The sequence below is a fragment of the Alligator sinensis genome, unplaced genomic scaffold, assembly GCF_000455745.1.
Source record: "Alligator sinensis unplaced genomic scaffold, ASM45574v1 scaffold544_1, whole genome shotgun sequence".
Lineage (NCBI taxonomy): Eukaryota > Metazoa > Chordata > Crocodylia > Alligatoridae > Alligator > Alligator sinensis.
The window spans coordinates 2,489,478-2,502,526 of NW_005841937.1; the positions used below are offsets into that span (position 1 = coordinate 2,489,478).

The following is a 13,049-nucleotide window of genomic DNA, read 5'->3' on the forward strand; positions in this document are numbered from 1 at the left end:
TGCCCCTCTCTCTCAACCCATAGCCCCGTAGCTCTGCTGGTGTCTCCACTCCCAACCCACTGCCCCCCATCCCTGTCAGTGTCCCTCACTTCTGAACTACAGCCCCCTTCCCCCCCCCAGCCCTGCCACAGCAGGTCCCTAACTGTCCCTGTATTACCCAAGCCAGAGTATGCCAGCTGCAGTGGCTCGGACTAGTGTAGGTGGTGGCAGGGTGCGTCTGGCCCCAGCGTGGGCTGGGGGAAGGAGGAGGGGAGGTCTGTGGCACCCGCCACCCTGGGCTGAGGCTCCCACACTGTGCCAAGCGGCTTGGCCATGGCATCCCACCCCCCCACACCCCCCAGTAGCATCTCCTGGCCACCTCACCCCTGCAAGCACCCCCACCCCCCAGGCAGTATCTCCTGGCCACCCCACTTCTCCTGGCCCTGGTGCTGCCAGCCCAGCCATACAACTCCCTTTCACCCCTGAAGGCTCCCCCTGCCTCCTTCCCCCAATGGAGGGGCAGGCACCTCCCCCAACCCTCCCCTATCCTGCCACAGCCCCAGTGTCTGGATACCTTTCCCCAGCATTGGCAAACACCTGCCTCCCTTCACATCCATCCTCTCCACACACCCCTGCCATACACCCTCACCTCCCCCAGACAGTCCTCAAGCCCTAGAGCTCCTACCCTCACCCCACATAGACTTACCTGCATCCAGCTGCTGGGGCTGCTTTTAACATCCTGCCTATGTGCACATGCACATGGTGCCCCTGCCTTCAGTTGCCCTCCCCCTGATCCCAAGCAACCCCTTGCAGGCTGTAAGGCTGACAGCCATCAAGGGGAAAATGGCTGTTTTCAGTGGCTTTTCTCCTTTAACAAGGAAAATATATGTTTTTCTCCTTTAAAGGAGAAAATCCATGGTTTTCTCCTTCAAGTGAGAAAAGCTGTGTTTTTCCACAGCAAACAGAAAATCCAGATCCCTGTTTATTACTGATACCCACCTCTTTCCATTTCTATTGCAATGTACACTCACAGGCAGCATATCCTTTTGAACAGACAGCCTAAGAGGGCAAGGCTATGCCTTGCTATAACTTTGTGGAGCACTGGATATTTACAGAAGCACATTGACTTTTAATACTGCCTGGACACTTTGAGCACTGCTGATATAGAAATAAACACAACTAATCATCATCCCTCTACTCTGGAGTTTAATACCTTATCTCAGAGGTTCTCAACCCTTTTTGTAGTAGGACCCATTTGTAAATATTGGCCAGTCCTGACCCAGTGCCCCTCACTCCTGACCTACTGGTTTGTGGCTGGTCTGTGGCTCCAGTTTGGACCGGTCCTGGGTCCAGTTTGCAGGGTTGGTCTGGCATGAGTGCCAGACCAACCCTGGACTGGCCCTGTGTTCAGTGTGTATGTCAGGTCTGTCCAGCCCCCACACTGGCCTGTGTGCAGGTCATACACTTTATGCAGGGCTGGACTGAGATCCACAGCAGCACTGTGGGTTAGATAGGGCTCTGTGGGCCAGATCTAGCCTGCGGGCTATATGTTTGACACAGGCTGGCAGCACCAGGGCCAGGAGGAGTGGGGTGGCCAGGAGATACTGCCTGGGGGGTGGGGGTGCTTGCAGGGGTGAGGTGACCAGGAGATGCTACTGCGGGGCAGGGGGGCTAAGCTATAAATATTTCTTGATCTTTCATGTTAATCTTTTAATCTTCTCCAGTGAGTTCTCTTCCCTACAGCAGTATCCTTAGTTTTCATTTTGTCAAATTATTCATATGACAATACCAAGATGAAACAGCTCCCACAGGTTGATTATTAACATATAGTTAATGTATGCATATAACTATATACTATGCATGCAAGAGAGAGATTATTGTAACAGCAGTATGAATGAAGATAGAGACTAAGCATTTTCTTCTGCTTTCAGTGACCAGTTTCAGTAGAATAACTTGGCTTCCAGTGGGATCTTTATGCAGATTAGAAAAGGCATATCATGTCAGTATCTAAACTGTACTAAATAAACTTTATTTCTTGGCAAATGAAAAAGAAAAACATCAGCTCATTAACCTATAGGTTCTCAGACTCTTTCAGTTGCATACTATTCTGACCTCAGATAACTGATATTTTATGTATATATAGAATAATAATCCTTTAACATATAAATTGATCCTCATTAGAATTACTACATTATATGTTCCTTGACGCTTTTAAATAGGGCTATGAACAAGACTACAGGCAACCCCGGCTTAGCGCTCTTAATTGGTTCTGGAAAAACCGAGTGCTAGGCGAAACAGCGTTAAGTGAAACCCATTTTCCCATATGGTTTAATGTAAATAAATATAATTGATTTTGCACCACCTGCCAGCCCTGGCCCTGTGCTCCTGCTGGCCCTGGCCCTGATGCTCCTAGCAAGGCACTGTGCAGGCTCTGCCAGGGAGGGCATCGGCTCCTCTCAGCCTCATTGTTCCACCACTGCAATGGCCCCTGCTGGCCCGCACCTGCAGGCCACCAGCGCACATGTGCATGGCCCCAGCCACCCCACCTGTGTGGCCTGAGTTGGGGACCAACCCGCCCAGGGATTAATGGCAAGAAGGCAGTGGGGCTATGGCCAGAATGGGAGAAAGCTCAGGATCGTGTCTGTGTCCTGCGGGTGAGTGCATATCTGGAATGGAATGGGTCACAGGCTGCAGGCCAGGGATGGGGGGCTCCGCAGACTTGGCCCCACTGTGGCCTGGGGCAGGGGACACTATGTATGGGTACTTGAGTGCTGGCTCGCACCGGTCCAGGCCCTGTACTCCTACCAGCAGTGGCCTTGGGTCCCACGCTCTTGCCTCCCTGTTGGCCTGGGCCCTGTGCTCACGCCCCCTACCTGACCCTTCTCGCCACCACCACCGCTCCTCCCTGCCTCCCGGCTGCTCCAGCACCACATGCTGAAGTAGACCCCAGGCTCCTGCCACCCTGCCCTGGGCCCTGCCAGCTCAGGCTCCATGCTTACACTGCCTGGACCCCCCCCCCGCCCATCCCTTCTCACCACCACTCCTCCCCACCTGCTCCAGCACCATGTGCCAGAACAGACCCTGGGCTCCTGCCACGCTGCCCTGGGCCTTGCCGGATGCCACTCACTGATACAACTTGACAATGACACTACCATTGCTGCTGCCACTGCTTTTCCCTACCCACCACATTGAGCGTTATAACAAAATGCTCTGTGTGCTAAGTGAAACTAGGTATGTATTTTAAATGAGTGCTATAGCGAAACCTCGGTAAGCAAAACCGCGTTAAGTGGGGGTTGCCTATATCTAAAGAGCAGACCTCAGCATTTAGGTTTTCAGAATGAACCAGCCATAGAGTTAGTGTTGAATGTTCCAGTTATGAAAAGTAAAAGGTGTTGACTGGGATGGGTACAGGGACAATGCCCTAGGCTGTGAATTTGTATAAAAGTTAGTCACAGTCTTGCCCACTAGAAGTCGCACTGACTTCAAAATCTTCAAAAATTCAGCTACTTCTTTTTGCACCTATTTCTGTTCACTTTTCACTTCATCAGTTTCAGTCTGAAAACCTTTTTCCAGGGCTATGTGAGAATTTCCTGGTCAAAAATGGAAGTAACATGTCAGAACAGCAGCAATAAATACGCTGTCTGACACTCAAACATGGCATGCACTTAAGGAAAGTCTATCCTAGATTCCATCCTATGATGCCAGCAGGAACACTGGGTAGTGTTGTGGGTACTGAACCCTGACACTGTTATTTGATCCCAGGCCAGTTCTGCTGATTACTGAATGTCAAGGAAAACAAGGAAAAAATGAGATAATACAAGATTCTGCAGGGGAGTGCTTGCTGCTGAGGGAGTTCAAAGGAAAATATTTTGGATGTGTATCAAGAAAAATCTAAGACTATTTAGAGGACATAAAGCAAGACAGTATGCCAGAGAAAAGGTCAAAAGGAAGTTTAAGAAAACGACGACTTGTCTTTGATTTTCTGAGCGCCTTGAATTACCATGCTAATGTAATGAACTACCAGCTTCCTTGATTACATCCTGTCAGGCTCCATGTTTACACATAGTATAACTACTAAATGTCCTGGCTCAAATGCACAAAGTCTTATATTAATTGTGGGAGTGATCCTGGAAGGGTTGTTTCTAGTGAAGGTCTTCTAGAGATACTCAGAGAGAAACATTATAGGAACTAGACAACATGCAAATGTATAAGAAGGTAATTAATGTAGAATAAGTAAAATATGCATTGTTAGTATCTTACATACAAATATAGGAAAATAATTGTATAATGTTAGGCCCTTTGGCTAGGGACAGACATTCAAAAAGCTTGAGCCTGAATTGATTCAATCTTTGCAGGTTAGTCTAATCTGGCTAGGCTAAATCAGTTTTATAACTGGACAGACATCCCAGAAATGCAGGCACATGCCTGCAGTGGCTCAGGCTAGAAGCCGGGGGGCACTAAAGTAGCCCTCCATAGCACTGAGCTGAACAGGGGCAAGGTCAGGCCCTGGCAGGACACTGATTAGCCCAGCAGGGAATTGATAACAGTGTTCATCACCCCTAACTCAGTGTTTATCACCCTGTTAAGAAAACAACAGAGGGACGTTACCAGCTACCTGTTGATCCTGCCTGTTGAGTCTACCTGTCGATTCAGCACAGACCATAGCCAGCATGTGGTCTCCTAGCTAATACACAGACACCTCTCCACAAGGCAGAGGAAGTGGGGATTTCCTGTTTAGCAGGGAGTGGTGGTGGGTGGGGAGCAGCCTGCAGTGTTGCTAGAGCTGCAGCCTGGGAGCAGAGGGGAGGGGCCAGCCCTACTGTGGAGCAGAGAGCCCTGCCCAGCCCAGAGAGCATGCCAGGATGTTGGGGGTGTCTGATTTATCTTAAACCAGCAAGGGGCCTAGGACAGACATTGCATAAACTTGTTTGAGCCAAATCAGTTAAGTCTGATACTACATTCAACCAGGTTTATCTCAAACCTGTTTTAGCCATTTTCAAACTGGTTTATGTGTACTGAATATCTGTTCTGTTACAGGTTTAAACCAGTTTCTGATCACTGAAACTGATTTATGTGCAATGTCTGTCCCTAGCCTTAGGCAGCAGGTATTTTACATAGGGAATGTCCACAGTGTAGGTTGTGATGCCATTTACAGGTAGCTGAGTTAAGTGGCATGCCAGAAGCAGTCACCGGTTTTAACAAAGCTGCCAATCCTTTAATCCAGGATATCCAGTGGGAGAGCACAGCTTGTTTTCAAGCCTATACCATCATAACTTTACTATTATTGTTTCTGTTCAATATTAAGCTAATCAGGGGGAATAACTACCTGTACAGTAGCCAAAGGCATAGCAAGCTCCTTCAGTGCCTGGAGGGAGAGTGGGGGAAGGGAATTATTTAGACCTCTAGAGAATAGAATTGGGAGAGGGGGATGAAGACTTACCTATCCTTGTCCTCTACACAAGCAGCAGCTGCTACCCCTGTGGCTGCTGCTGTAACAGTGTGACCTGGGGCTGCTGCTACTGGGGGGATAGGCTTCTTGCATATGAATTACATCAGGTAGGCTTCCTGGGAATCACCCTGAGTGTCCTTGTCACATCCCCTCTCCACCAGATAAGCTACTGGGTGCAGAACTGTGCCTGCTTTGACCAAGGCTTCTAGGTTGTGCGGGAAAGGAGTGGGATGATGGAGATCAGCATCTTGCTCATTTTACTGCCTCCCAGTTACAGTACTGGGTGAATGGTTGCAGCCCTGTCATGCAGCCCTGCCCCTCTCCACCAATCAGCTGTGGGGGGTGAGGTCTCATAACAGACAGCCTTCTCAGACAATCAGTGGTGAGGGGCAGGGGCAGCAGCTATCTTGCTCACCTCTGTGCCATGGCCTCCATCTGCTTTCCCCTAGGCAGGCTCCCACTGGGGAGACAGCATTTTATTTCTAGTAAGTTATTTTTTCCTGTGAAATTCACATGATCATGATTTGGGTAGGTTGCTAGTTATGAGAACAATAAAACTGAAAACAGCTTTGCGCTATCTACAATTAGAAACTAAGAGTAAACTTAATTTGGAAGAAAATTTATGAGTCCTACATGGTAAACCCTGGAAGTGACCACCAGGGCCCCTTTGCCAAGCAGAGGCATGTGGGAGAGACTCAGCCATGGTAAGCCCTTGAAAATGGAAGTTGGCCCTGTGAACTGCCTGCAAAATTGGCTGACTGCCTCCTCAAGTTGGTTAAACTCCTGCTCATAACTGTATGTGTTTGATATAAAAATGCATCAAAATTACAATTACTGTATATTTTAGCTAAGGATGCGTCAGTAAGGTGGTGTTGAACTTGAGCAGTCCTCAGTTGTTCATACACAGGGTATATACAGATGTTCCAGGTGGATAGGGGGAGGTTAAATCATGTAAAAAATGGGTACCAAATCTAACTTAGTTTGCCCAGGTGTGGACCTTAGAGTTGGCTAAACAGGGAAGGAGGTAGAGTGGGAAATCAACAAAAAGTTTTGACTTGATCCAAACCACTTCAAACCACTTATTTTCAACAAATAAAACTAAAAAGAATGTTTTAGATCAAATATAATACTCCAGTCAGCACAAAATGGAACATTTTAGATTTCATATCTAGGTGGTGGTACAGCTGGTTGCTGTATCCCATTTATTCAGTTTGCCCATGGTAAGGACACTTCTCCAGGATGTAGAAGACAGGTTGAAATCCTTCGTTTGCCTGCTGCAATTTGAACCCATCAGACAACTGTGTATGCTGGAGTGAATTACTCTTAATCTCTCCTATTGAAGCTGTTCCCATCTGAGAGAGAGAGAGAGAGAATGACTCTATAGGATGGAAAGCATTTTATTTCCCTCTTCCTGTTTCAATGTATTTTTAAGTTTGATATATCAATGGAAATGTATTAACAGGATAGATTGTTGCTATCAATCAGAATGTTACTTTGAGCGCTCATAAGAATAGTGGTGAGGGCTTTATTTTGGGAGGCTGGTACATATTATTATGCAACCAGTAATATTCACTCCACCAACTCCTTCTCCTCCACTTTGCGACCCTAGTCTGGGAAAATATTTTTTTCAACTGATAATATGTGGCACAGTAGACTGAAAATTCCCAATATTTTTAGGAAAATAAAGAACGTATTTATTGGTGAATGAACTACTAGGCTAGGGACAGAAATTATGCATAAATTGGTATAAGTAATAAGAAACCAGTTCAAATCTATAACATCACAGAAGTGCAGTGCATATAAACCACTTTCAAAATGGCCAAAACTTGTTTAAGATAAACTTGGATGGATGTAGTATCAGACTTAACTGATTTAAGTTTTCATAGTTGGTAGGGTCAGAAGGGACCCGAGCAGATCATCACATCTGACCCCCCATAGGTGATTATCCAGCCTCCTTTTAAAGACCCCCAGGGTAGGAGCAAGCACCACTTCCCTTGGAAGTTGGTTCCAGATCCTAACCACCCTGATTGTGAAGTAGTACCTCCTGATATCTAGCCTGGATCTATTCTTGGTCAACTTATGGCCGTTATTCCTCATTACTCCTGGTGGTGCTCGAGGGAACAGGGACTCTCCCATAGCCTGCTGGTCCCCCTTGGCCAGTTTGTAGATGGCCACCAGATCTCCTCTCAGCCTTCTCTTCCGGAGGCTGAACAGGTTCAGGTCCCGTAGCCTCTTCTCGTAGGGTCTGCTTTGCTGCCCGCAATCATGCAAGTGGCCATCCTCTGGACCCTCTCGATGCTGGCCACATCCCTCCTGAAGGGCGGCACCCAGAACTTGACACAATACTCCAACTGCGGCCTGACCAATGTCGCATAGAGGAGGAGGATCGCCTCCTTGGACCTGCTCGTGATGCATCTGTGGATGCATGACAAGGTGTGGTTAACCTTCCCGACCATGTCCTCACATTGGCTGCTCATGTTCATTTTGGAATCAATAGTGACTCGAAGATCCTTTTCTGCCTCTGTGCTGACAAGAAGGGAGTTCCCCAGCCTGTAGGTATGCTGCTGGTTCTCCCTCCCTAGGTGCAGTACCCTGCACTTGTCAGTATTGAGTCCCATCCTGTTCTCATCCGCCCACCCCTGTAACCTGTCTAGATCTAGTTGCAGCCTGTCCCTCTCCTGCAGCATGCCCACTTCTCCCCACATCTTAGTGTCATCTGCGAATTTGAACAAGGTGCTTTTCACCCCTCATCCAAGTCGCTGATGAAGATGTTGAACAGTGCAAGCCTGAGGACCAAGCCCTGGGGGACCCCACTACCCACATCCCTCCAGGCTGAAAAGGACCTGTCCATCACCACTCTCTGGGTGCAGCCCTCCAGCCAATTTGTGACCCATCTGACCATGTAGGCATCAATGCCACAGTCGCCTCATTTCTTAATGAGAATGGGGTGACAGACAGTGTTGAAGGCCTTCCTAAAGTCCAGAGAGACTACATCCACCATGACACCTGCATCCAAGGATTTTGTGACCTGGTCATAGAAGACCACCAGGTTGGTCTGACAGGACCTGCCTCGCATGAACCCATGTTGGTTGCCCCTAAGCATGATCTCTCCTGCTGGTCCCTCGCAGATGTGCTCCTGGATAATTTTCTCAAAGAGCTTCCCCAGGACCATGGTAAGACTAACAGGCCTGTAGTTTCCTGAGTCCTCCTTCCTCCCTTTTTTGAAAATGGGGACCACATTGGCCCTCTTCCAGTCCTCCAGCACCTCATCAGAGCACCATGAGTGCTTGTAAAGCTGTGCCAGGGGTCCCACAATGACCTCTGCTAATTTGTTCAGCACTCTGGGGTGGAGATCGTCAGGACCTGCTGATTTGAACATGTCTAGTCCTACCAGAAGTTCCCTGACTAGGTCCTCACAGACTCTGGGCCTGGCAGTGCCACCCCTGGGTCCATCAGGGATCCCAGTAGGGGGGATGCCTTGGTCCCTGCTCAAAAAGATGGAGGCAAAGAAATTGTTAAAGAGGTTAGCTTTGTCGTCTGGTGTGACCACGAGATTTCCTAGCGTATCCTGCAGAGGCCTTATGTTACCTAGTACCTTCTTTTTTACCCCCTATGTATTTAAAAAAGGATTTCTTGTTAGTCTTGATCCAGGTTGCTAGTCCCAGTTCCATCTCTGCCTTAGCCTTCCTAACAGCCCCCTTCCAGTCTTGAGCAATCGAGGTATAATCCTCCTTGGTGATGGTCCCTCCCTTCCATTGGGTGTACACCTCCTTTTTGGTTGCGAGACATTCCTGGATGCTTTTATTGAGCCATGGGGGCTTTTGAGCACTCTTGCCCCCTTTGATCCGCATTGGGATTGTCACCCTTTGGGCTTGGAGGATCATTTCCTTAAGAAATGACCCTCTTCCTGGACTCCCAACTCCCCTCCCTTCCGGGACCTCAGTGCCTCCCCGACTAATCTCCCTACTTCATTGAAATCCACCCTCCTGAAGTCTAAGGCTGCTACCTTGCTGCAGGCCTTTGACACCCTGCACTGGATGGTGAATTCCAGTAGGCAATGATCGCTATTGCCCAGGTGGTCGAGAACCCACAGTCCACTCACCAGTTGTCACCCATGGTCAGGACCAGGTCCAACAAGGCATTTCCCCTGGTGGGACTGTGCACCTCCTGGGTTAGATGGAGGTCCTGTAACTTGGCTAGGAACCTAGGTGAGCCGGCAGACCTGGCTGACTGCTTTTCCCAGCAGATGTCTGGGTAGTTTAGGTCACCCATGATGACCACGTCCCTTGACTTAACTGCCTCCGTGAGCTGACCTGAGATTTCCCCATCCAGCTCTTCCCCCTGGGTGGGTGGCCTGTAGTAAACCCCTACCATTAAATCCCTTTCCCCCTGACCCCCCTGTATACAGACCCAGAGTTAAATCTGTTTATTGAATTTCAGTCCCAGATCCCCTCCAGGTTCAAGTTAACTCGCATTCCCCCAGCATCCCAGGGTGGGTGGACTAGCCTTGGCCCAAGCTGTCTGCTCCAGCCAAGCAGGGAGGTGTGCTCTAGCACCCCTGGGCTTCTGGCCTTGGCCACTGCAGGCATGTTACTGCATTTCCAGAATCAAAAGTCTGTTCACTTGCTTATTGGTTCAATCTACACAGCTTTGAGTAATTGGCAAAGATTGAATCAATTCAGCCTCAGGCTTTTTGTCCAGCTGTACTTAGCCCATAGTGAAAAAGGGCTGGGTGTAGATCACCCAGATCTACAGATATACTCACTGTGCTATATAATAACCCAAGATTCATAATAACTTGATCATAAAGATGTTTATAACTTTAAAGCCATCCTAGAAGAAAGAGTAGGACTTAATGAATTTTTCCTTGTGAGGCCAACTTTGTGAAGAGGGAAAGGTGCTTGCAAACCCCTCCCCCCCCTCCCCCCCACCATCCCTAGTTGCCTTAGATTGGGTGGTGTTAGATCAATCTAATCTTTCCTTAACCTCTTAAAATGTCTGTACACACCCATGGAGATTCTAGGACACACTTTTATCAGCAATTATAACCATTTGAATGGCATAATGAGTAAAAAGTAAAGAGGATCCTTTTGGATTTTGAAAATGTGTAATAATACAAAATAATTCCTTTAAAGATGAAACCACTGCAGGCTTGAGTCTCATTCACACCCAGGCCACTTTACACCATTACTGTAGTGTAAAGGGGCAGTAAAATGTGTCTGGATATAATTTTGTTTGAAAATAGATTTAAGGCAATGAGAAAAAAACTGCTCTTTTCCTTCCCAAAGAAAAATCATTGTCAAGGAATATAAGTAACTATAGCTACATATATTTAACATGTTTTTGTTAGAAGATACCATCTTAGCTAATGTACATAGATGATATGTTGGATAACATATGAGCAATGACATGTTATACCTCACCTTTGTTAAGCCCCCTGAAACGTTTTTCAATATGATCAGAGGCACCTGCTGTTTGTTTTTTCCATTAGTAACTCTACCAGTATGACTAGCAGCAGCAAGCTGGTCCCTCAGTTACAGCCTCTGTTGACACTAGTTCTTTGGAGGGGCTCTTTTTTCACCAGTTCCCAGGAGCTCCTCAGTATAGAGCCAGTCCAAGTGATCCTGTAACATTTATAATTATAGCAACTTAAGTGTGGCAGGCCAAAACTTCTCTTTTTGTACCTGTGACAACAGTGGCATTGCATGTGTATAACTGGGAGGAGAATATGCTCTTTTGTCATTGAGACAATAAAAAAAATTAAGCTGGAAATCAAATATTTCCGAGTCCTTTCAATGTTGCATATTTATGTATTTGTCTTTCTCCCATGTGTCTTCTTGTCATCTTGAATGTACTTTTAGCCTGCAGTATTCACATTCACATTTTATTTCTTTCATAGAACTTATAAGGATACTTATAAGGAAAAAATCTGTTCAAATAACAGCTGCACCTGAAGCAATGAACCCACAGCCTTGCTGCATACAAAACAAATAAATAGGAAGGAAAACTCAGGGTGAGTTTGTAGCACATAATTCACTGTAAAATTAAAAATGTGATATATTCATAAATGCTGCTTAGGACAAACAAATGAGAAAAAATCCCTGCTTTAGCTGGAGGTTGGAATTTTACCACTTTCAGTGCACAGATATTTATCATGGTGGAAATGAGGACATTTCACCTGAGAACAAGCCTGAAAATACATTCAGAAAGATGTTAGCTGCAGTAGGAAATGACACATCCAGACAGAACTATCACCAGCAGCTGATTGTTATCATTCTACAGTTTATTTCTAAATTCTGGCTGGCATACAGTAAAGGCAAAAAGAAAAGAGTTATATTCACTGTGACATGAAGTTGGGTCTGGACCAACGACCCTTTCTTGGTTGTTTTTGCACCTAATCATCCACATCATGACTTCAGCTTGAGATTCTGAAAAGACATCCAACAGGAACCTATCTAGCAAAAAAATCCCTGTGGGATAATAATTAAAAATACTATATTTAGAATATAAATTCAAAGGGGTAAGCAAAGCTACAATTCCATGTAGCTGTTGTCTAGGACCATATGCTTCTCTCTGATCACAAAGCACAGCAGAAACTTTAGGTCATGTCTGTAATGCCCTCCTGCTAAGCCCAGGACCACTGCTGAAGACGTAAGTCTTGCCCACTTACTTCTTCGCTGCATGTGCCTAAGCCTGGCACCATTTGCTACTGTTCAGCACAGAGCTAAAGCCCATAAAATAATATGATGTCAGTGTAGGCAACTCATAGAGAGGGTACAGGGGGGCATGTGCCCCCCACTAAGATTGGCTGCTGCTGCTGCCTTCTGCAGGCGGTCACTGCTCGCCACCCTGCCACCAACGCTGCTGCCCACAAATTGTGCCCCCTCAGTCTCAAGAGGCACCAGTCATTCATGGATGTCAGAAATGAGCTTGCCTGCATCTTTTGGACTTCTGAAAAACACAGAAGACTCTAAGGGGGGATTTCCTAAACTATGCCTATGTTAATTAGTAGCTGCTAAGAAGCACAATTGAATATGACAAGGAGAATGGCCATTATGAGAAGACTCTTCTGGTGTGGTCCTGTATGTTGTTTTACAGTCTAAACTACCTATATCAGGGATGTCAGGACTTGTGGGCCATATCAGAATTCAGGGCTATAAGGCCCTGTTGGGAACAGCACTTGGCAGCAAAGGGCAAGCAATGGCTATGCGGACACAGTACCATTTGCCCCACCACAGTTACTTGCTCCACCACATCCAGGTCCTGATCCAGATCAATCAGCTCAGGTCCAGAGTGTGACACCTCTGAGTTATAGAATGTCCTTGTGTTTGCAATGAGTGAGGCTTTTTGAGAATTCATAATATATTGCTGGAAGAAATCTGATTGAGAAGAATGAGAAGCAAAGGAACAGATAATGCTGAAGATGGTTGTTGTTGGCTCTCATTTTTTTATCCTCTTACCTTATTGATTGAAGGGATATCAAACATTGGGTGATGATTATGTGAGGCCTGTAGTGATTGAGCATTTGTTAAGGACTATTGCATGTTTTAGACTGGGCATAAACCTTAATTTGTGAGTTATGTTGGCCAAGATGACTACTTGGAGGCAGGAGGCAATCAAA

General features: G+C 46.7%; 1 long non-coding RNA gene across 1 annotated transcript in view; it reads left to right on the top strand.

Moving 5' to 3' along the window:
- LOC112549595 overlaps positions 1-11,441 on the top strand; it is a 41,869-nt gene extending 30,428 nt beyond the window's left edge. Inside the window, exon 3 of the long non-coding RNA XR_003093087.1 lies at positions 11,328-11,441. This is a non-coding gene — a long non-coding RNA (uncharacterized LOC112549595). The remainder of the gene's footprint in view (positions 1-11,327) is intronic.
- The last annotated feature ends 1,608 nt before the right edge of the window (positions 11,442-13,049 follow it).